At 39.7% G+C, this 24,739-nt stretch overlaps 1 protein-coding gene across 1 annotated transcript in view; it reads right to left on the bottom strand.

Moving 5' to 3' along the window:
• Window positions 1–24,739, bottom strand: part of LOC126281967 (nose resistant to fluoxetine protein 6-like) — a 381,389-nt gene that overhangs the window by 342,958 nt on the left and 13,692 nt on the right. The window lies entirely within an intron of this gene.

Genomic DNA, 24,739 nt, shown 5'->3' with positions numbered 1-24,739 from the left:
AATTTATTTATTACGGTGACCGGTTTCGACCACTACTGTGGTCATCTTCAGACCTATAAGTCGTATACAAAGCTTTAATTAGAGGGCTACATACATGAAAGAAAATGCATAAAGTTATAAAGCTATTAAACCATGAAATTACCAATGAGTAAGGACCTCCTTCTGCTGAAGAATCACTACTGGAGAAACCAGTGCACGTCTTACTATATATAATGGAGGTTCCGCCCACTTTTGACGGAATGATGTCATTATTAACCAAGGGTTATAGGTCGAATAACAAAGTAAAATTTCTTTATTAAAAGAACATTGCCTAGGAAGGAAAATAAACACAAACTAAGCTTAACTTATTTAACAGCTATTGTCAATTAAAGAACGTTAAAAATATTTAAACATGTAGGATAAGTGAACTTCATTTTGACAGTACATGGGTTTCCCTCTCAAGGCCTGTTAGTGAACCATTTGGAACTACTGGTTGCCATTTTGAAGTTGGACGCCGTTCCAAAGATGTGGCAGCAGGCTTCTTTCCACTGAAATTGTTGTAAAGTCAATAGGCAAACTATTGGTTGCCATGGTGAGGATAAACGGCATTGCAAAGATGTGGCAGCAGGCTTCTTTCTAACAAAGTTGTTGCGAAAGTGGAATGGCAAAGACCGTCACGTCGGACGATGAACTATTGAGCAGCAATATGTCTTTTATTGAAACGGTTTTCAGTGAGTAGGCTGCAATAATCGTTAACTGACATGTATAGTACACGCTACACAGATCCGATTTACTGGTGTAATAAGAGATGGCAATGTTCTTTTAAGTAAGAAATTTTACATTGTTATTCGACCGATAACCCACTTCCATTATATATAGTATGACGTGCACTGGTTTCTCCAGTAGTGATTCTCCAGCAGAAGAAGGTCCTTACTCATTGGTAATTTCATCGTTTTATAGCTTCATAACTTTATGTAATTTCTTTCATGTATGTAGCCCCCTAATTAAAGCTTTGTATACGACTTCAAGGTCTGAAGATGACCACAGCAGTGTTCGAAACTGGTCACCGTAACAAATAAATTGTGACCAAGACTGTTTTTGATAGTAAATATGTGGGATAGTGTCCAATCCTGTTGGTCATATACCGTTAAAAGGCAGTTGGTTGGCTGAACTTTAAAATAAACGATACTACACTGATTCTTCAATCACGTATTACACTAGACGCAGACAGTTGGGGTATACCCCTTAAAATTGACATGCCAGTTCCGATTCACCAGCAGACCCCGTGAGTCGGAATAAATGCTTGGAAAGTGAGAGACACTGTTTCTTCGATAGCAACATGGACCCGACAACAAACACCGAAAAATAATGTGTTAATTTTCGATGTTTCTCATCATTTATAGCCCAAGCTTCGTTGCTGGGGGCGTTTAAAAGTGTCCATTAATTTTCAGTATTGGTTTTTTAACATCGGTTGATAGGTTAGAGAATTTATATATGGTTTTATGGGATTTCAATGTGCATTCGTCCTCTGTAATTTCAGTACGAAAGAGAAAGGAGACGGCGTGTGTAGAGACACACGAGAACTTCTCGATGTATTTCTCGCTACGCACGCCTCGTGAGACTCTCGGAAATGTGAGCACGCTTCTGAGGTCACGTTTCCGATTTATGAAGCAGCCTCCAATGTTTCACGAGCAAAATATTCAGCGGGGCAATCTCATTTGGTGTGGAGAATAATCTGCTTACGTGGCTTCATCCACAACTATGAAATGGCTCGTGATCGCCGCTCTCCCGGATGTAAATAGCCAACGTAAATTAAGTTATTCTATACGGTGCGTTTTGCGTCAACCGAGGAACTGCGTCATTTAGTATCACGGGACATACTATCATATATAGTTCGTTACAAGTTTGAAATATGTGTATTGGAAATCAGCGGTCCACTCCAAATCCACCAATCGACAAACACTGATGCACTGGTGAACGTTGAGTACACAGGTTCTGAAAACCTTCACTGTTTCTGCAAGCTGTGATATGAGTACGAGCTACTACACAAGGGAAGTAGCGTGTAAAGCCTTCCATAGACGAGTGCCAACGTCGTCATAAGCGAAGTACAAAGAGTGGAAACCGTATTTTTTTTTCAAGTGGTAAAAACGACAACTTGCTACAAAAGGGTATGCGAACTGCTAGTGATCAGTTCTTTGCTTTTTATAAGGACTCGTTCACCAAGAAGTCTATACAGAATGGCCGTTTATTGTGACTACCTCTCCATACTCTGGGCATATTTGGAGAGCGCCGTGCCCCGCTAATGTACTCTGTGGTCGCTACTTGCGTATCCCTGTCGGGTGCGCGTTTAAACAGTTCTGAACACGAATCGTTGCGAGGCTGGCGTACATAACACGAAACAGTTAAGCTTACTGATTATGCTTTTGGGGAGGTGTTCAGAACTGAGAAAAGATTTTTAGTAATTCACGTTGAATCTTGATAAACAAATATTCCTACAGAAATGTGACAGTTCGATAGAACGGTATCGGTTTGACAAATGCCCAGAATACGTTAGCTGCTATGATGTATAGTGGCAAGACTGAAGTAAGGAGGAGATAGTGTTACGGTTTTAAGGTTTCATAAGCTTCCTGCCATTGTAAGTACTCCACTTTTCCTGTACTGAGACAAAGACGAACGAGGGCGCTGCACGAGTAGCGAATGCAGTCTTTGACTATGTTGAATGTAATCTGTGGTGCACTTGATCAGCAGTTAGTTGTGCAGCACTAGAGAATTCTAATTTGAGGCATTGTAGCGAGCGGGTGAGTTTTTAAAGAAAGAGACATTGTATCAGTGAGTCTGAGAGAAACTATGTAGAATATTTATTATGGAGATGACATTTCGCCTGTAAACACATGTTATTGATAGAAAATATTTTTTGGAAAAATTTTTATGTGCGAGAAAGAAATGTTTGCTTGTCATAACTATTAATTGAAAGAAATGTTTATCCTTCTGATAACTAATAACGTTCATGATTAATGTTAATTTGATATTCTTTCATTATGTCACAAATAAAGCAATTGGTTGGAACAAGTAATTTTTGTATTGGCTATATGTTGTAATTTTTACGGTGTTCTTACGTTACACAGTCTTTTTTTGACAATAAGAGAATTATTTGTTTTAAAGTAAAACGCTCCTACATCATTCATAATGAAGTTTTGAATATTTTGCCGTGAGTGCATTACACCTCATGCCACACGAAGCCACAGATTGTTTCTAACAAATAAAAAAAATTTGTAGTGCATAGTTCATTTTTTTCTTCGGTTCACGCATCTGTTGACTTCAATTTGCTTTCGAGAACGTCGGTGCACCAGACATGAAAATAGCATGGTGAGCAAGAAGCACGTTACTTTTATTTCGGGGCAGATCTCGGTTTGCATTGTAAGTGGTAACAATTCATAGTCACAGTTATCAGGTGTTGTGCTAAGCAACCAGATAATTTTACAATGAACAATGTAGATCACCTGAAATTGTTATTTTTCCGCTTCGAGTAGAGCAGTGTTCTATTCTTGTGGACATTTCAAGTCAGAAATTGGTCTTCATGTCACAGAACTTTTATAATGTACTTCAATATTGAGTTTTAGCTACATGGTTTTCACTGAGCACAAAATTAGTTTACTTTAGTATTTAATTAGATTGATTTTCAGCATACAAAATTCAGTATTTCATTAAGTTTACTGTTTTGTTTCACGATAGTGTTAACTTGGGGCCGGCCGCGGTGGTCTCGCGGTTCTAGGCGCGCAGTCCGGAACCGTGCGACTGCTACGGTCGCAGGTTCGAATCCTGCCTCGGGCATGGATGTGTGTGATGTCCTTAGGTTAGTTAGGTTTAAGTAGTTCTAAGTTCTAGGGGACTAATGACCACAGCAGTTGAGTCCCATAGTGCTCAGAGCCATTTGAACCATTTGTTAACTTGGGCAACACAGGGTCTACCAGCTGTTAGTATTTCTCCGTAGTTAAACATGATACGTAAAGTACAGGTTACAAGAAGAGAAACTTTCTGAAACCACAACATTCAGTATTTTCATTTACAAACAAATTTTTGTACAAAGCTTACACGGTATGAGAGTGTTTTGCTTGATGAGGGTGAGATTATCTCAATGTGATTAAGAAAACGTTAAATATGGAAGGATATGAACACGTTTTACGGCGGAATGTGCTGCGTGCAGAGGAGGAACAGTTCAGAGGTGATGACTGCATCAGCGTAATACACACTGCCACAAAACAGCATCTGTGAGGCAATGGTTTGTGGTCAATAAGTTCTTGAAATGGAATTTATTGCCAGATTCCGGGTCTAGAAATTGTTTGTGGCCAATAATATTCCGAAAATATACAGACTTATCCAGAGCTCCGACCTAAGTCCAATGTAATACCTTTGAGACGAGTTAGAACAACGACTTCGCCTCAGAACCCAGCGTCCAACATCAATACCTCCTCTGGCTTCAGTTTTTGAGGAAAAGCGACCATTCTACCAAATACATTATGACACCTCATTACAATTGTAACCAGCTGATTCCAAGCCGTCATAAAGGTGAAGGGTGGACACACGCCATATTAATGTCTACTATTAGACGTTAGGATGCTTGTGATCACATAGTGTACGAGTATGTCTCGAATTGCAGTGGAACGTGAGCTCTTAATGTTTGGAGCATGCCTCTATATAGGCATGATGCACGACGCTTTTTGCAGAGCCTGCTATTTGGATTTGTTGAACATCTTTGTAACACTCTTGCAACGACCAAACAATCCCATGACAAAGCCCTGAACCCTCTTTTGATCTGTGGTTATTGCCGTTTCCCGTTGTGAATTTATATGGATGATGATTAACATTAAAAGAGCGAGAGACGTTGCTGTTAGTTGCTGCCGCAGGCCGTTTGAGAAGCACTGGCTTAACACTTCAGGAAAAATTTGAAGCAGATCTCACTTTATGTTCCCTACCAGTCCTAAGGTAATATTTCGAGATTTATGCTAACCAGTTGTGGAATAACAGATACGAGCGGTAGCACCGTACGACAGGATCCGGAAGACGTTGATCTTGTACTTCTAATCCAACCATGCTGGATGCAGTATTTTAAGTAAGCAATCAGGAATTGTATGAATAACGAGTCTCACGTAAAGTCAGCACAATTATCAATCTACTCTCGGATTTCATAAATCATATATATGGGGGATCTCACATGGCACTTTCATAAAGTTTTGCGTAACGTTTCTAGGGGTACCCCTACTTTGGCTCCATTTGTAAGTAATTTGGGCACAAGAAACAAGGGGAGTGGAGCCGCAGGGTCATGAAAATCAGAGAAATGCAGAAATATAGCGAAAACTTTCTTTATTATTATTATTACTATTATTATTATGACCATTATTATTATTATTATTATTATGTTTTCGGAGATGTGATCCGTCTATTGAAATAAATAAAAGGCTGTTAACTTTTATGTGAGACACGTTTAACTTTTCTTCTTTTTACGAAACATCCTCTGTGCCCGGTAATACTTTTGCTGCATGCATGTAACTACCGCGTTCTTGCTGTAGATATGTATTAGAGACGACTGACCATGCTTCGTGAGGAAAACTAAGCGAGAAGCGTCTCCCGTAAAGAAACAATGTTTTGTTTAGTTCATATCTGGACCATATCTGTAAGAAGATATTCTTAATAAAAACGTGAAGCAACTAAGGGACAACGGAAACATAAGAGTGACGATAAAGTCCTCAGCTCGTCACAGGACAAATTAATTCTGTTACTAAATTACGCCCGTTCCTTACTTCAGTTTCCGTAACTGAATGTATTCTCGTTCTACAGATCACCACGGTAGGGTGACGAGGATGTCGTTGACCCCAAGACTGATGGAGACAGGGCAGGGGGAGCAGAGTTGTCCCTTCCTACGACCCAACGCGGACCATACCAGTAGTGATTCAGTTCTGAGGGAATGCATAAACAGAAGTAAGTGCAGTTTCTTAGTCTTAGTTACATTTTAAGTCAAAATATGTATGCTCGCGCATTAGCAACATGAAATAACTGGGAGCATTGTCCAATCCAACGAATGTTAATGTTTCGTTCCACAATATGCTGATGTCTAAAGTAGCTGTGCATCAAAGTTCGACATTAGCTGGGAAGGAAGATATCATTTATTCAAAAAAAGCACTCATTTTGACCCAGAAAATAGATGCCTAGATTAAGAGATTTGTGTCAGTAATGGAGGCAACTACAAAAACATGCTGAAATATCGTCGAACGTTCATAAACGAAACGAGAAAGACGTTTTTCAAACACTTGAGAAAATAGCACATGCTAATGTTTCGAAGATCGGTATAACTGCAGAAGATAACTACGTTATGATCAGTCAACGGTTAAAAGGACGGATAAGGTTCAGTTACGTTAACACCAGTTATTCGAGAAGGATAGTGTCTGAGCAAGAACGAGGAGACAAGAAGGGGCGAGAACGAAGCGAATATGAAATTTAACAATTAGGTATGTATTTATGCTCGTATAATATAAATTTATCACAAATATGTTTGTGCCGATGATTGTACGCACATTTCGATTGTCTAACCATGCAAAAGATACGGCCAGAGATACTTACGAAGGTTTCACTCAACTAATGTTTCCAGCTCCACGTTAAAGGCATTAGGTTTTAACACAACAGCCTCAAGTGCCAGTGGTATTAGAGGTGTGTTTATTTTGACACAGTGCTTCTCTAAAAGCAACTAGCTTATTTTCCTCGCTGGTATCAAACATATGAAATCATTGTGAGTAGCAATATTGACGACATGATGAGCTGTAGCAGACAGACACAAGCATTACAAAATTTCAAATCCCATGAGATGAAATCAGTATTAATAAATATCACAGCGGAATTCAAGATGTAAAGGCAAAGGAACATATAGATCTAGTCGATGCCTGAAATAATCGATTCTGGTCGAACAGTTAGAGGTCAGCAAGATAAAGAGGTTTATGTTCACGTATGAACTGTAACCTCTCTCGTTGAAGCACCATATCGTGGAGTATTTTTCTATACTCCACCGGCTATGATTTGTGGAATACAAAAGGCGAAAACTATTTATTGCATGGAGACATTAATATTAAGTGAGGACACACGATTATGCTCGTAAGGAGAGAATACATTCAGTTACATTTCTATTTTCTTATCACTGTATATGTCGAAGCATGGGCTTGTGTCCATTCTGATCCCAAAAACAGAAAACGCATTTATAGCACCTATTTCCTACTTTGAAGACTTCACCGTCTTTCATAAAATTCATATTCAGAATCAAAAATAAAAATGATCGACAGATGACATCGTTAGGAGAAACGTCAGACAAAAATATCTGACTTAATTTTATCCATTGCTGTCAGTATTTCTTCTGAGACTGTATTACTTTCATAAAATTGCCTTCAGTCGCAATCGTGATTTTACTTTGATACAAGATGCGTTTGGAGCCCTGGAGGCTTATCTTCAGTTGCTTCGACAGTATACAGCGTTTTCTTTTTTAGACTTAGGGTAACTCTGGTCCTGGTAAAATTACAATGGTTTATTACAACTTGGCACATTGTGAATATAAGTTTATAAAGCTGAGGCAAATCTTACAATATCATTGTTTCCGGTGGTGGAAAATAGTTTAGAAGCAAAGTATGAGTAAATATGTTTATGTGCACACTATACTTCGGTCCTACAGCAGATTTTGTAAAAACAAATGAAAGAAGTCAAAGAATTTAAAATGCAAGGATGCTCCAGTTCTACAAATACACTGATGTTATTTCAAAGAAGATAAAAAGGTGTTACATTAATAGCTCTACAGGATATCATTTACAAAACAAACACTTGTGAATATATCAAGTGTGGATTACATTATCCAACGGCTGCTCTAAATTTGGAAAAGCGTCTAAAATAGGATCCCAGGGTTCGAAATGTATCGCGCATTGAAATGAAATCACATCTGTGCCTGAAGTGATTGTTCTTTGTTTTACGAACATAATACAGTTTTGGGAAGAAAGTTGACGGCCAATGGGTAAAATTAACTTGTATTTGCCTATCTGGAAAGTGAGAACGGTGTATTCATTTCAAAATACGATACCTGAGCTAACCAAACTGTCCTGCAACATCAGATGTAAGAAAGAATGTGTATCTAATGATTTTTTTCCAAACTATTTTAAAATCATGAAAAATTCCGTTCATAATCAGCCATGAAAGTCAGAAGAAAATTAGAGAGAGCCGGGTTATGCTAAGAAATTAAGTTACAGCAGAACTTAATAGATACCTTCACCACCTGCATCTTGAGGTAATAAACATGTTGTAGACATTAGAAATGAACTATGTTGATGAATATGTTACAGTTTTATGCCCAACAGTTAGTACTGCTCTAACTAATAAACATGCAAAGGAAATGAGTGCCTTAAAGAGAAATACTCCACTGCCCATAATAATGATACTTCCAAACACAGCCTTTCTATGAGAGAGTTGTTAGCAAAACCAAGAGCAGCTTCACTAATACAGCACAAATCTTATTGAATAAAGTTATTAAACACCAATGCTTGGTCACCATAAGTTTAAAAATCTCATTGTAAGTACAACGAACATCTGAACCATAACTAACAGCTTTTCTTAGAACAAAGTATAACTTAAATTATTCAAGAAGAGGAGAAAAAGTGAAAGAATGCTGTAATAGAATCTTTGAAGAAAAAAATTTGTTAAAACAGTTAAAACATAATCTCAATGAATATCACACTATCTTTACTAATGTAAATAAAGGAAACTCCGCTGATGTCCTTTACAGAAATGATTTCATTAATAAAACTCAACTTTTTCTCAAAAAACAGCTTTACTGAGTTGACCTAACCACTAAATTCCAGAAATATTACAGAAAATGTTTAACTTAAGTTAGTTCCTGCTGTCTGATAAGGCAATAAAAAGCAGCACATTAACTAACTCCACTGCCCACAAACAAAGAACTAAAAACCTAACTCTACTGTTAGACCTATTGTTAACACCAAGAATACCCCAGCATACAAACATTCCCAACAATTAAATATCATCTCCAGGGAATTTTACACTTCTGAAACCATATAAAAATAAATAATACACTGAGTTAAGAATTCTCATCAAAGATGTAAAAGTCGACAGAAGAGCTAGGTTTGCTTCATTTGACATGGTTAATTTATTTGCAAGTCTACATATCAAAGAGACAATTGAAGTTATCGGAAAAACTCTTATCAAAAACAAAAAAGCTAACAATACCAGAGATTTCAGAGTTGGTCGATCTGATTGAACTGTTACTATGTAATAACTATTTCTCTTTTAAAGACAAAATTTACCCACAGAAAGAAGACTTCACTAAGGGTAACATATTTATCAATCACATATAAAAATAATTTTTTAAGAAAAACTAAATATGGTGAAACAATTAAGTGTTATAGAAGATACGTAGAAACACTCCACTTCAATTTCATGGCGCAAAAGATGAACTTGATGAGCTTCTCACATTATTCAATTCATTCCACAATGAAATAAAGTTCACAACTGTACAAGAAACAAAGTCTATAAATTTCTTAGACCTCACAATTGTCAGAGAGCAACAAAAGCACAATTTGTAGATTTATAGGAAACAGAACTTCACTAATATCAAAATACATGCATATCTCATCATACAAGACACACACGAATGCTACATTTAGATCTATGCTGCGCAGGGCACACATATTACCTTTGTAACTAAAGGCGCTAACACATGAAATTGATACAATAAAAGCAACTGCTATGAATAATGGGTATTCAGGAAAATCAGTTTACGAACTATCCAACATCATCTCTCATAGAAGCGCGACAGGAATAACCACTGACATTACACTTCCTCACAAGCATTCCCTACTTAGCAAACATCATAATAAAATTTATAACTTATTTAGAAACACCAAAATATAAATATCATTCGCCTAAAACAACAAACTTTGACACTACTTACCTCACCCAGTAAACATGAACACTCCAATAACAGAACGCAGAGGAATATGTAAATTAGAATGAAACAGCTGTCCTGCATTTTACATAGGCAAAACAGTAAGAAGTTACCACAATCATTACAAAGAACACACTGATGCTTTTAGACTAAACCAGTCTCACAAAGCCCCAGCAGTCAACTACATGTACCTTAACAGATGCAGACTAAGTGATATCCACAACAGCCTAACTGTACTATACTGTAATCCACTCAGACAACCAAGATAAACAACTTGATCTACTAGAACAGTTAGAAATAATGTATCACAAAGGAATAACTTCTGAAAACATGTCAAATGAACAAAAAGATTTTAACAGCCATAATACCTTCAGTAAATTTGAAATATTATGTTTTCTTAGGGAAACAAGTAGTTAATAGTTTGGTAATATAATCCACATTTGACATATATTTTGTAAATGATAATATGCATAACTAATAACGTAATAACTCTGTATCTTCCTTGAAATACACTCCTGGAAATGGAAAAAGGAACACATTGACACCGGTGTGTCAGACCCACCATACTTGCTCCGGACACTGCGAGAGGGCTGTACAAGCAATGATCACACGCACGGCACAGCGGACACACCAGGAACCGCGGTGTTGGCCGTCGAATGGCGCTAGCTGCGCAGCATTTGTGCACCGCCGCCGTCACTGTCAGCCAGTTTGCCGTGGCATACGGAGCTCCATCGCAGTCTTTAACACTGGTAGCATGCCGCGACACAGTGGACGTGAACCGTATGTGCAGTTGACGGACTTTGAGCGAGGGCGTACAGTGGGCATGCGGGAGGCCGGGTGGACGTACCGCCGAATTGCTCAACACGTGGGGCGTGAGGTCTCTACAGTACATCGATGTTGTCGCCAGTGGTCGGCGGAAGGTGCACGTGCCCGTCGACCTGGGACCGGACCGCAGCGAAGCACGGATGCACGCCAAGACCGTAGGATCCTACGCAGTGCCGTAGGGGATCGCACCGCCACTTCCGAGCAAATTAGGGACACTGTTGCTCCTGGGGTATCGGAGGACCATTCGCAACCGTCTCCATGAACCTGGGCTACGGTCCGGCACACCGTTAGGCCGTCTTCAGCTCACGCCCCAACATCGTGCAGCCCGCCTCGAGTGGTGTCGCGACAGGCGTGAATGGAGGGACGAATGGAGACGTGTCGTCTTCAGCGATGAGAGTCGCTTCTGCCTTGGTGCCAATGATGGTCGTATGCGTGTTTGGCGCCGTGCATGTGAGCGCCACAATCAGGACTGCATACGACCGACGCACACAGGGCCAACACCCAGCATCATAGTGTGGGGAGCGATCTCCTACACTGGCCGTACACCTCTGGTGATCGTCGAGGGGACACTGAATAGTGCACGGTACATCCAAACCGTCATCGAACCCATCGTTCTACCATTCCTAGACCGGCAAGGGAACTTGCTGTTCCAACAGGACAATGCACGTCCGCATGTATCCCGTGCCACCCAACGTGCTCTAGAAGGTGTAAGTCAACTACCCTGGCCAGCAATATCTCCGGATCTGTCCCCCATTGAGCACGTTTGGGACTGGATGAAGCGTCGTCTCACGCGGTCCGCACGTCCAGCACGAACGCTGGTCCAATTGAGGCGCCAGGTGGAAATGGCATGGCAAGCCGTTCCACAGGACTACATCCAGCATCTCTACGATCGTCTCCATGGGAGAATAGCAGCCTGCATTGCTGCGAAAGGTGGATATACACTGTACTAGTGCCGACATTGTGCATGCTCTGTTGCCTGTGTGTATGTGCCTGTGGTTCTGTCAGTGTGATCATGTGATGTATCTGACTCCAGGAATGTGTCAATAAAGTTCCCCTTCCTGGGACAATGAATTCACGGTGTTCTTATTTCAATTTCCAGGAGTGTAGTACACCAGTGTATTTTTAGAAACACAGCATTTTTATATCTGAAATGCTTTCGCTTGTTTTGAGTTGTGTTTACAAAGTGAGCAGTAGAGTGAAAAGTGTATATATGTGCACTCTTTGACATAAAACATGTCCTGCCGCGCGCCAACGCAGAGCCCGAGTCCACACCGATCGCGAGTTGGGCAAATAACCTGACCATACTGATAAGTATTCTAAGTCCGGCCATCTGCACGATCTGGCAACGTTATATGCTGCGGCATTTCCTGGAAAAAGTCTTGCCTGCAATTCGAGTGAGTTTGTTTCGTCTGCGACTGTTGTTCATTGGTAGCTGGTACAGTAGCTCAATGTGTTTGCCTTAGGAGGAAAGCTACCTTTGTTATAAAAACAGGAGCTGAGTGAATGGATCAACGATGAACTTGAAAGGGTGGTTTTGGACGTCCGTCTCGAACAAATTCGGTGGTCGATAACAAACAAATAAGATAAAAAAGAAGAAGAAAGTGGCAAAACGTGTGATGTCTGAATGTGAAGTCTCGCGGTCGAGACCCATCCTGGGCTACATTTTTGTAACGCCTTTCGTCTGAGTGTTGATGTCATGAGTCAAATGAAAGCATAGTTACAATTTATTTCACTTTCTGACACACCGGTAATAGCAGATTCACCTAATAACAGTAACCAATTGCTTGACAGACTATCTGCTTGTGAACGCCACGGTATCCGGGACCCATTTACTAGTTTCCGAAAGCGGCTGCCCGGCGACGTTGCTCTCCCTCGCCCCTTGTCGAAGGCGCCTGCTACCACTAACAGCTTTGGGTGGTATACAATGCTTTAATGTTGTCGGGTAATGCTCCAACAAAAAAGTTCACGATCCGAGTTTCGTGCCCGATAGCAGCGGAAGCTTGTCACTGTTTTTACAATGATGTCTTTTTTCTTCCACTACTATGGCCCAAAACTATTTCTTTAGTTTGTAATCATATTAAAATATCTCACTATGTTTTTTACTGTTTTTGTTAATGCTTTATATCTCCCTTTTCCCCTTTTAGTGGCGGTTCTTCATGCAATTGTTTTGTCTGGAATTCTTCTGCTTCTGTCAAGTCACAGTAAGTAACGGTGATGGAACGCGTTTCACTGTCGTCTTCTGACACCGCACGGTAAATGTATGGGATGAACTGTACGAATACTTTGCAGCACATGAACTACATCAAGGAGGAACACTGTACTCTTTGAGAACCAAATCTGGTTTCGTGGAAAGCTTAATGCTAATATTAACAGATTTTTTAGGTATTCAATTAGTTTTAGATGAGGTATTCAATTAGATTTAAACCAACAAAAGTGTCCACGTTCGAAGCTACACTGAGAGGTAGGAAGCTGCTAACGCTGGTGTTAGGAAACGTCTGCAGGTGATTTGTAATTGCTGTTACAAAAATTTTGCAGAGAGGAGGTATATTAATTAGTATGTCCAATTCATAGCTATTCCCCTGGCATACGGGTCCTACGTGAAGAGAAAACCTCAGATTTATATCGTATCGTTGCCGGTCGATTCGAATCTCTTCAAAGACTTTTGTATAGTGATGAAGATATTTATGGCCATTAAAACAACTTATTGAGTCGAGAAGGAGAGAAGACATAATGTGTTAAGATTTTCTTCAGATTTCGTTAAGAATTTATTCTAGCAATTTGCAGCTCCATGGAGTAAAACGGAAAAAAGAGGAACTTTGTGGACTTCGGTATCCACCGCGATTGGCATTCGCAGCCTACACCGCCATGTCATCCTAACACATGTGCAGGACCACTGAGGTAACGAAACTTTCCTAGCGGCAGCTCTCCCATATCGTACGATTGTCCACTCATCCTGACAACATTAAACATAAGAAAAGTTGTTACTCACGTACGGTACGGAGTACCCGAAGTAAAAAAATGAAATTACCCTTCTCAGTGTCTCATTCTACATGAAGATTATACAGCATGTCATCGAGATGGAAGGTAAATACCAAGTGAATTTCGCTGGTATACTCAGTGATATATGTGGAAATATATGCACTCTCACAGGGTTGCCAAATATTTGCGGCGATGTTGCCAATTCTTAAGTGTGCTAGGAGCAGCTATCTAGCGAAATGCTGGACTTGCTGCTCGTCTTGTACTGGCCCTCAGAGGGGAGGCGTGCGCCCTTTGGATTTATGCTGCGTCACCTACTGACACCTTCTGATGTCAGCTTTTAGGCTATAGAAAATAAAGTCAATAAATTACATTTAATCAGAATTCCTCATTTTCCTAGCCTTACGGCGTGGAAGGAGGCTGTTAAGCGCGGTGTTATAAAGTAACGACGTAGGGAAATCAAAGATAGTGATATTAATTTCGTTCATACAGTATACGGCACGCGAAGAATTGAGGTATATAATTTTCCACCACGAATACAATTCCCCGAAAGTAGAAAGGAATAAACGCTTCCAATGGTAATTTGCAACGAAAGCTTCTTTCAATGGAAGAAAATGATTTTGGAAATCAACCTTGTCTCACACGTCACGAAACGGTAAGGATTCAAACTCTTTACACCTCGAAATCGACTGCTTAGTGCACTCTTGCGTATGTTGGCGGAATGGAAGCATGAAAAAAAGCGGTTAACTGTGGTACGCAGTGATCAATACATTTGAGGATTCAGAAGAGAAGGAACTGAGGATATGTACACAGTCTGCTCACTGGTTTCTTAATATCCGCCCTTCCCCCTCTCTTTTGTACGTAAATGATGAAAAGAATCCAAATCCACGTTACAGATGGTTTCCTTAAATCGTACTGGGGTGTTTCTTCTTCTTTGTTGTTGCTTGGTATTTGGAAAGTAGAACACTATGCCTTGTGCCACAGTATTGGATCAAGATGGCTAGGAGACTTAGTAAAGGCATTCGGAAGTGAGTGTCGCAAGTCAGATTACCTGGAATTTAAATAGTGCTTTAAATAGCTATGTAAACAAGAACTAGAAATTACTCTCATTTATCCAGTGCCATAACTCATTCCCACACCAGCACAACAACAGCAGCAGAACATTTTCCATTTATACTAGTTTCTCCAAAACCGATAGCTGACTTAAGGGTAAACCATCGTTGTGGTCACAAATTCGTAGCTATCTGTAGCAGAGTACATCCATACGACATATTACCTTGCTGAGTAATACACTACGATGTGAATGTGGCTGTCGTCATGGTGTGAAATCAACAGAAATTGTTGTAGAGATCTGCCTGCATCATCGGTTGCTGTTCACTCTTATTGGGCTATTCCTATTATCCTGTCCACAAGCTAAATGTGTGTAGATTGAAAGGAGAAACATACAACATTCCATTCTCCCAGATTCAATGGTCAAGTGAATAGGCACAAAATAGCAATACCAACTTGCGACCGAAGAACTGATAATAATAATAATGACCGTAACAAACCGAAAACGAAAGAATTTTATTGCGTTACAGAAGAAGATGTCGATCAAAAATAAAACTGGGCTGATTGTTCAGTTGGCTCAATGCAACATTCAGGGGTCTGAACTAGCAACTATTCCTGCATTAGATTAAGATACAAGAATGGTTCCACGGAGCTAACGTGACGCTGCTGCTTTCAGCTTCTTCCACTTCTCTGGTGGTTGTTAATGTAGACAAGTCACAACACGAAACTAAGAACCAATAGCAATTTAAACGTGTAATGATCTTCCTACAGAGATTTAAAACAGTTATCATTTGCTCATTGTTTCAAAGAACTTTGTAAACGTTTGTGTGCACTTTATGCCACAACACGTATATGAAACACCTTTCCATGTTTGACATTCTAAAGCAGAGTTTCCTCGAAACCCGTAAATAAAATTGAATTTGCTGAACATGAAGTGACAAAAAAATTTTTCTCCAGCGATCATAATAGCACTGTTTAGAGGTTCACAATTCGTTATGCTTTTCTTTGTCGTCATTAGTCCACTCCTTCGCCGTACTGGAGGCCACTGCCGGCCGGTGTGGCCGTACGGTTCTAGGCGCTTCAGTCTGGAACCGCATGACCGCTACGGTGGCAGGTTCGAATCCTGCTTCGGGCATGGATGTGTGTGATGTGCATAGGTTAGTTAGGTTTAATTAGTTCTAAGTTCTAGGCGACTGACGACCTCAGGAGTTAAGTCGCTTAGTGCTCATAGCCATTTTTGAATTGGGGGCCACTAAACCTTGTGCTGCCATGTGAAAATTGGAAGGACCTCTCAACGTGGCCCGTCCAAGAATCCGCATGTATGTTACCAGCTAATTCGCCTCCATTATTAGTTCCGAGAACTGCAGCGGAATGCCAATAGGTCGTGACTCCAACAACGCAAAGGCAGAGCCTGTAAGTATTTCGGAGTCCGTCGGAAATATCCATGGCCGGTCGCACAAGCCAGCTGAAGTGTGGGCAACTAACAGTGCGTTCCATGACAAAAGTGAGAGTCGTGATACAGTCGCAGTGGAACTGAGAGACAAGAATGTTAGTGATTGCATTTACTGGAAGTGGAAACTACTCTGCGTCAGAAGCTGGAGAAAAGTGTGGAGCAGCTGAAGAACAGCGAGACTCTGGTGGAAACAGTACGAGGAGAGTAGCTATTTCGGGCGGAAAGAGGGAAGTGGCCGACTCCATGTGTCCAGTGAAGCAGATTATCGACGTCTCTTGGAGAACGTAAGAGCTAAACCATTTCTCAGTTGCCGTGCACTGAGAGAGATTTCTCAGTTTTCCAGCAGAGGAGAAATGGTTTATATTGTCGGAGAGCAGCTATCAAATAACCTTTGACCCATCGTTAGAAAACTGATCGCATGGCTTTTGCAGCACAACGCATCGACTTCAATTGGAGCAAAGTAATCTTCTCCGACGAAAAAGTATTTTCTTCGTTTAGTGACGCTTCTTTTCAGGTGAGATCTGAAAGTTAATATATGTAATTATTTCAGAAGCAATTGTTTTATGCCTAAATGGCTTTGGATTTGGATTGGATTGGGTTGTTGGGGAAGGAGACCAGACAGCAAAGTCATCGGTCTCATCGGATTAGGAAAGGACGGGGAAGGAAGTCGGCCGTGCCCTTTCAAAGGAACCATCCCGGCGTTTGCCTGAAGTGATTTAGGAAAATCACGAAAACCTAAATCAGGATGGCCGGACGCGGGATTGAACCGTCGTCCTCTCGAATGGCTTTGGCTTTGTAGTAGGTTAAAAATAATTGATGTAAGCAGTTTCCTATATTCTCCCTTTATCAGTCTGATCCATTGCCCGCATCTCGTGGTCTTGCGGTAGCGTTCTCGCTTCCCACGCCCGGGTTCCCGGGTTCGATTCCCGGCGGGGTCAGGGATTTTCTCTGCCTCGTGATGGCTGGGTGTTGCGTGATGTCCTTAGGTTAGTCAGGTTTAAGTAGTTCTAAGTTATAGGGGACTGATGACCTAAGATGTTCAGTCCCATAGTGCTCAGAGCCATTTGAACCATCTGATCCATTACCAGTCAAGTAAATGTAATAGCTGAAATAGTGCGTAATTGTCTTAACAAGCAAACAGTTTGGTTGCTTTAGGTGTACCACCCAACGCTTCCATCCAGACTACATCCACGAAAGACAAAGAGGTAGACGGTTCTCTGTAGCATTGTGGTGCTATATCTCGGCGCATGGAGCAAGACCTCAGTGGAGCATAGATGGAATTCTCAGCGGAGACGCCTATATTAATAAACTAAATTCCATCATGAAACCGAGTGTAGTTGTCCTGTATCCACAGGATGAAATAAATTTTCTGCAGGTATGAATAATGGAAACTATAGAGTTACAAGTAGCTTTAGTTTTTCCGAAGGTTTATTCGTTACTTTCATGAACTGCACTCTTTGTCGAAGCAACTGTTCTACTCTCATTTCTATTATTTTGATCTTTCTGTAATAACTGAGTGTTGTTCTGATGTTGATAGCTTTCTCGAGCACCTTCTTAGTTTCTTTCATAGTACTACGTTTCATAATTATATTTGGAAGACAGAATTCGTTTCTAAGAACATGACCTATGACTTCCTTCTCGTTCTTCCTTTTTCTCTTCTTAGTCTTTTATCCAACTTGCCTCTTCACAACACTCTGAGAATTGTTTGTCTCTGCATTTAACTTGTTTTAGTCATTTTGTACTACATTCAATTTCCCGTTGCCTTCAGACAGATCATACCTTGTTTCTATAGGCTACAAATTTCACGTCCAAAGAAAAGTGTTCTCTATATAATCGATTGTAGTGGGTTTCTGTATTTGTACCGTTGTTATGCTTACATGTAATGGTATTATTTTTAATTATGAATGCTTTTTCTATTGCTGTTACTCTCCTTAATTTTATTAAATACCAATTTTTCTCTGGCATTCCACTCTTGCAGTTGTTGAGCTGTTGTACTTCATTATTTATAATGCCATCCATTTCTATGTCTACGTTGATATTTGTATTACTTTTGCTCGTTGCCGTTACATTTGTTCTTCTTTCTCACAGATTTTATTGTTTTTTTGGTTTGTCGGTTAATAGTTGCAATATTTTATTCATTTTGTTTCTGAGTCTGGACCTATTAGCAAGTCATTAACAAATGTAATATACTTTATCTCTTCACCGCTGCGTTTAGTTCGTCATTTTTCGTGTTCCATCATGTGTACGGTTTCTTCGAAGTGTATAGGTTCTTAAAGAAAACGTATTTCATATTTTGCAAGGTCGTAGTATGGATCAAAACGAGAAGAAATGTCTAGTATGCGTGGAGTCTAAAGTGCGTACATTAAGAGCTATAAGTTCTTCACTATACCGAGTAAGTGCTTATAGCTCTTGAGGTATGCATTTTAGACCACACGTATACTAGACGTTTATTCTCGTTTTGATCCGTACTACGACCTCGCAAAATCTGAAATATCGTTTTTAACGCCTTGCATTTCAAGCACATACGTAGGCGCAGGACGCCCACGTCTTACTCAGTTCCTGACTTCATATTCTCTTTTACTCCAATTCTAAGAATTGTCTTCTGATTTATCCAAAAATTGTAGCTAATCTTCCACACTCATGCCAGTCGAATTTTTTTATAGCTTCCAGTTAGCATCACTACTAAATCAATGAAGCGAAGAGAGTTCATCGGTTTCTCACACGACTTTGTTTTTAATGAGCACCACACGCAAACTTTGTTGTTCATAAAGTGAATCCAATCCCAATACAACGTTCGATTTCTATTTTTGTTCATTTTTAGTACGTTTTTATTAGGTCGCTTTCCTGTGTCAGTCTGTTTGGAAAAATTTTGCTACTGGATCTTACCGTAAGCTAGAGACTTCAGCATAGTTCAGAACTAGATGACAATGCAGTATTAACTCGCTTTCGTATCTGCTATATGACCGAGGGCACTTTGTTTTCCTGTCTGTTCGGTAAAAAATTTCCAACTGATTTTAAACTAATTGACCGATGAGCTTGAGACTAGAAATTTACAACACATCTCATAACTGGATGACAGTAAAATGTTAACTTGCTTTCCTGTCTGGTGTGTGGCGGAGGGTAGTCTATATACCACAACTATGTCCGGCTTTTCCTGTTTCAGTCCCGTATATTTCGCAGTAAGAACGACTGCTGGTAAGATTTTGTGTAAGATCGAATCTACTTAATTTTTACCTTTTCGTAAAATATAGGAAGGACGAAGCAATATATTTTTTGACTCAGGATAGAGGCAACTAAAATTTACCGCACGTCTTGTAAGCAGGATGTTTAGGTTTTTATGGTGGTAACGTCACGTAGCGCTCTGTATGAAAATCACTGACTGTGCTGTGTGCGATCTGTGGCTGGTTGGCATTGTTGGAATATTCGCTATTGTAGTGTTTGGCAGTTGGATGTGAACAGCTCGTAGCGTTGCACAATTGGAGGTGAGCCGCCAGCAGTCGTGAATGTGTGGAGAGATATGGCAGAATTTTGAGAGCGGACGATCTGGACGTGTGTCCGTCAGAAAAAGGAAATTAGTAAGACTGGATAGCATGAACTGATATATATAGATATATATATTAGGACTTTTGAACACTATTAAGGTAAATGCATTGTTTGTTCTCCATCAAAATCTTTCATTTGCTAATTATGCCTATCAGTAGTTAGTGCCTTCGGTAGTTAGAATCTTTTATTTAGCTGGCAGTATTGGCGCACCCTATATTGCAGTAGTTTGAGTAACGAAAATTTTTGTGAGGTAAGTGATTCATGAAAGGTATAGGTTATTGTTAGTCAGGGCCATTCTGTCGTAGGGATTGTTGAAAGTCAGATTGCGTTGCGCCAAAAAAAAAAAAAAAAAAAAAAAAAAAAAATAATAGGTTTCTCAGCACTGTCATTCCTAATTTTTGTAAGGGATGTTTCAGTTTCTGTTCTAATATATTGAAAATGTTTGAAAGCGATTGAAATATTTCACACAGACAAGACTAAAACGAATAAAACAATTATTTAAATAAAAATCTTTCTAATATAACACGTTCGTAAACGGACTAAGAGGTAGAAAATAGTTTTCCCTAGCCTCATACAAATTCCTACCCCCCACCCCCCCCCCCCCCCCCCCGATCCTCTCCCATACAGACGGACCTGAAAATATGTGCTATTCAATTTCTGAAAGCTATGACAGCACTCATAGAATTTAAAACCAAAAACGTGTGACGCATAGAAGAGATGATCGTAAGGAATGTGGAAAGTAAGTGTCGCTCAAAAAAATCAGAAAACAGTTCATATCATTAGTAGACTAATAAAATTGTTATTGACTTTAGTGAACTATTCACTCACCAATGATCAATTACATGGGTCCAACGTTTTTAGTTTTAAATTTTGGAAAGTATTGTCATAGGTGTTGAAAATTCATAAGCTCATAGTTTCTAAACCACCTGTGTCGGATCAGGAATTTGAATGGGGTTAGGGCAAATTATGTTATAGCATTCATTCCGTTCTAAAAACAAATCATATTAAAAGGTTTTTTGTTTAAATCATTATTTACGAGATTCGTATTTTTCTTGAGGCTATGAAATTATGGGCTGTGGCCTCAGTTTTGTACTTGGCGGATTTTGATGTAGTTTTGATATAGCCAATCTCAGATAATTCGTCCTCGCTTCTGCCAGACTGCCTGACAAGGGAAGTCGTCGATGTCGGGGATAGAAAGGATTGGAGTGGAGCGAGCAGTAACCCGGTTTCAGGTGCCAGATATCTCGCCGTAAAGCCGTTCACCTTGGTACGCCTTCGGTCAGAATATATCGCTCTCGGACAGAGGCGAGATAGCGGTATCAGTAACGTCCCACACTAGCACGCTGCATACTGTGAGTTCCATTTCGGTCCTACGTGTGGCTTGTGTTTCGTTTATCTCTTTCTTTACTCTTGTTCTACTTTCATTTATGGTAACAGCTGACAACCACCTTCATTACACTGATAACGACACAGATAACAAAGAGATAAAAACACAACCGATTTATTATGATACACGTTTTATGCTGTGTGTCGTCATATTAAAGTTGGAAACATAAATTGTTTCATGAGTACGTCTCACAGTGGCATCTAGTTGTCACTAAGTGGAAATGGAAACTTAGTTAATGGACATTCTGAAATCGGTTATTTAACTTAACTGTAAGCGTTTCTTCCAAGCGCCCAGCCGCGAGTGAGCGCGTTGACACGAGGCATGAAGAGGCGACGGCGGCGGCCAGTAGATTCAGCACATCGTGCGAGCGCCCGTGTGACGTGCGCAGAGCGTATCACCTCATAAAAATGAATCTGTGTCAATCTTGTATATTTGTGAATGGAATGAGAGAAAAAATGATACTAAGTAACGGGTATATGTCGTTTTGTATAGGCGAAGCCACTGAACAGACTAAGAAAAGACCAACCGACTTCTCCACTATTTGCAGTAACATACAATAAAAAAGTAAACTCTTACATGCTTCGTATCGAATCCAAAATTCCAAACAGACATTCTAGACCATCTCACCATTACGAACACAGAAGACATTTTCATGGATGACAATATATCCTGAACGAAGAACTATCGGCGTGAGATGCCTGGCACCTTAAACTACACCACCATTCATCCTGCTGTCTGATACCCATCCCCGCGCCCTCCTCTTGTAAGTGTGATTTTTTCCCACTGCTGTCATACAAGTTTCATTGAATGTGAAACTCCTTCTCCTACTGTAACTTTTAGACCTATAGCTTAGACGCCAAGCTATCACATGGGTCAAATTTTTACAATGTATAGCAATTAAAAATTCTTAGTATTAGTGAGTAATGTATCACTTACAAGCCTAATAGGTGTTAATTTCTTTACAGGACCATAGCCCCACTCACAACAACAAAACCGTCCAGAAAGGGTTTCAATGACAGAGAAGAATAAAACTTCTTCCTTTCGTGCCGAGATCACCAGACCTCAACCAAACAGAAAATATGTGGGTGGAAGTTGCGACGTCGCTACCACCTCGATAAACGCATGCAGAAAGCCTACGGTCCAACACAGAAACTACGTGGGAGATTAACGATCGTGAAAATATTTGTAGCCATTTAGAATTGTCAATACCCTGACGCCTTCAGTTTATCATAGAAAACGACGGAAGATGGGTAAGCTACTAAAATCAAATAAGGGCTAAATCACCCAGTCAGTACATGCTTAATCTCCCACGGGATTCATGACATCCATAAGTCCTCTTGAGATCACTTTTTAGTTTTATCGAAGAATGAGTAAGCTTTTTGGATAGTTTGCTGTCAATCAATAAAAAATTTACAATCAATTCATTGTTTTTTGTGTACAGCTGATGACTTTCGCAAAATATTTGGTCTGTTACTTGGGTGATACATAGATAAGAGACAGGGCTCTATTGACAATGTCAATCAGTAGCGTGCAAAACCACTTGCTGTGAACGCTTCGACAGCAACGGTGATGTGAAAGATAGCAGTTGGTTTTGGCTCTGATTACATCATCCGACTGCCCAAAAACTGACTCCCGATATACAAATCCAACAGAACAAATTGAATTTGCGTTTCTCGAATTCATTTAGGGCCTACTCAGAAAAAAAGAAACCTTCCCAGATGTTACCAGACACGAAAGTCTTCACAGGTAAAGAAGATTTTCGAAAAGCATATAAATTATTTCTGGAGCACAGTGCCAGGACGCATTTTAAATATTATCACGGGTAGCAGTTGCGTTTCTTCCACCAAATAGTCTATTTCAAGGCATGCACCGCTACCACCCACAGAGTTTTACTCTAGGACTTGCTAGTAAAGGGCTATAATGAATTACCCTCCTCTAACATTACCTTTTTTCACATGGAGATAACCGATATCATATATACTATCTGTTCTTGCATAGGTTAGAATTGTCTCAGCTGTTCCATTAAAATAATTCATATGATTTTTTATTATATTTAAGGCTAAAATGTACAAAAAAGAAATTAATATGTTACAATCGATATGTACTAACAGTTAAAATTACTCATCTTTTAAAAATATTTGAAATTACGAAATTTCTGGTATACTAAAAATTCATATTAATAATTATACAATCTAACTCTAATTATTAAATATATTTCTGGATTTATTTATAAAATAATGTTACAATTTGGTAAAGATACTTTTCCTGTCCAGAAAGTTTGTAAACTCTTTGGAAACTGTGAGAACCGCAGAATGTAAGTCTTTGTGGGCATGCCTCTGATGGTGGTTGACGTTTCCTAAATTTGTCACCAACAATGTAATAGTTGGTTTTCTTGAATGTAGAAAAGGTAAAAATGGAGTGATGTTGAAAGAAGTGACAAAGAACCAAATTCACGAATAATACAAGCAAACCTGCATCAATAACTTAGTCATTAAGAACCTTCCAAACCGAAATTTCGGCTGCAAGAATGTATCCCTAGAGAAGACTTTGAGCCATTGACAACAACGACGAGATAATTAAGATAAGCAAAACGTTATTCTTTTGTACATCTCAAGCCTCTCGAAGCTTTCAAAATTTGTGCAAAGAATGAGAATTTTAATAGTAATGCGTGGGAGAGAATGATTACAAGGGCCTTCATGAAGTTTCAATTTGTATTTGTTCAGCATCTCGGTATCAAACAAGATGGGCGGGCAAGGGAGGATGGGGGGAAATTATGAAAGAACTGAACAAGCTTGTTAGGATCCATTATTTATGGTAGACCTAGCGGTGAAAAACATATGAGACAGCACAACTGCATATTTCCATAAGTTTTCTGTTTTCCTTTTTTCTTCTTCAGGAGAGATACTTTCCAATTTTATTGTAAATCCACACTTTCATTTGTTACTCCGTGGTATTCCTATATTAGATACATGTACAAGGGATCATCCTTTGACAATTTACACGTAAGATGAGTCAATATACGCAATGGTTTATCTATAACAAAATTACCAGAGATATCAGTACGAGTTGGGTAACGATGAATGTTCTACATGCAATTACAACAGCAAGTCGAAAATTTTTAAAACCACCTACACTAGGAACTAACGCAGAACCCACGAGCAATAGTCTAAGAGTCAGCCACAATTGTCATCGACGAACTTCAACACAGTCAAGGCAAAGTCCAACCACGCACCACGAAAAACGGCCTGTCCCTGTAACACATCAACGAGAGTAACCCTCCCAGTTACCACATTATAATGTCTTCATATTTTAGTTGCATTTCTGACCTAGTTATATGTTACACATAGCCAGACGTAATACACTCAATCTGAAGCCACACTCCAAAGTATCTTCCTGCTTCTTGATATTTTGTACATGGTCGTTTAGCACTCAATTTTAGTTCTGTTAAAATAAACTTTCGCAGCAAATCGAGCAGGATAAGTACGAAGTTTATTTGTGGTTTTCAACGGCGTAATCCGCTGTCGATCTGTGGCCTTCTCCT

The sequence above is a fragment of the Schistocerca gregaria genome, chromosome 7 (genome assembly GCF_023897955.1).
Source record: "Schistocerca gregaria isolate iqSchGreg1 chromosome 7, iqSchGreg1.2, whole genome shotgun sequence".
NCBI classification, from domain to species: domain Eukaryota; kingdom Metazoa; phylum Arthropoda; class Insecta; order Orthoptera; family Acrididae; genus Schistocerca; species Schistocerca gregaria.
This window is presented reverse-complemented; position numbering and strand designations above follow the sequence as displayed.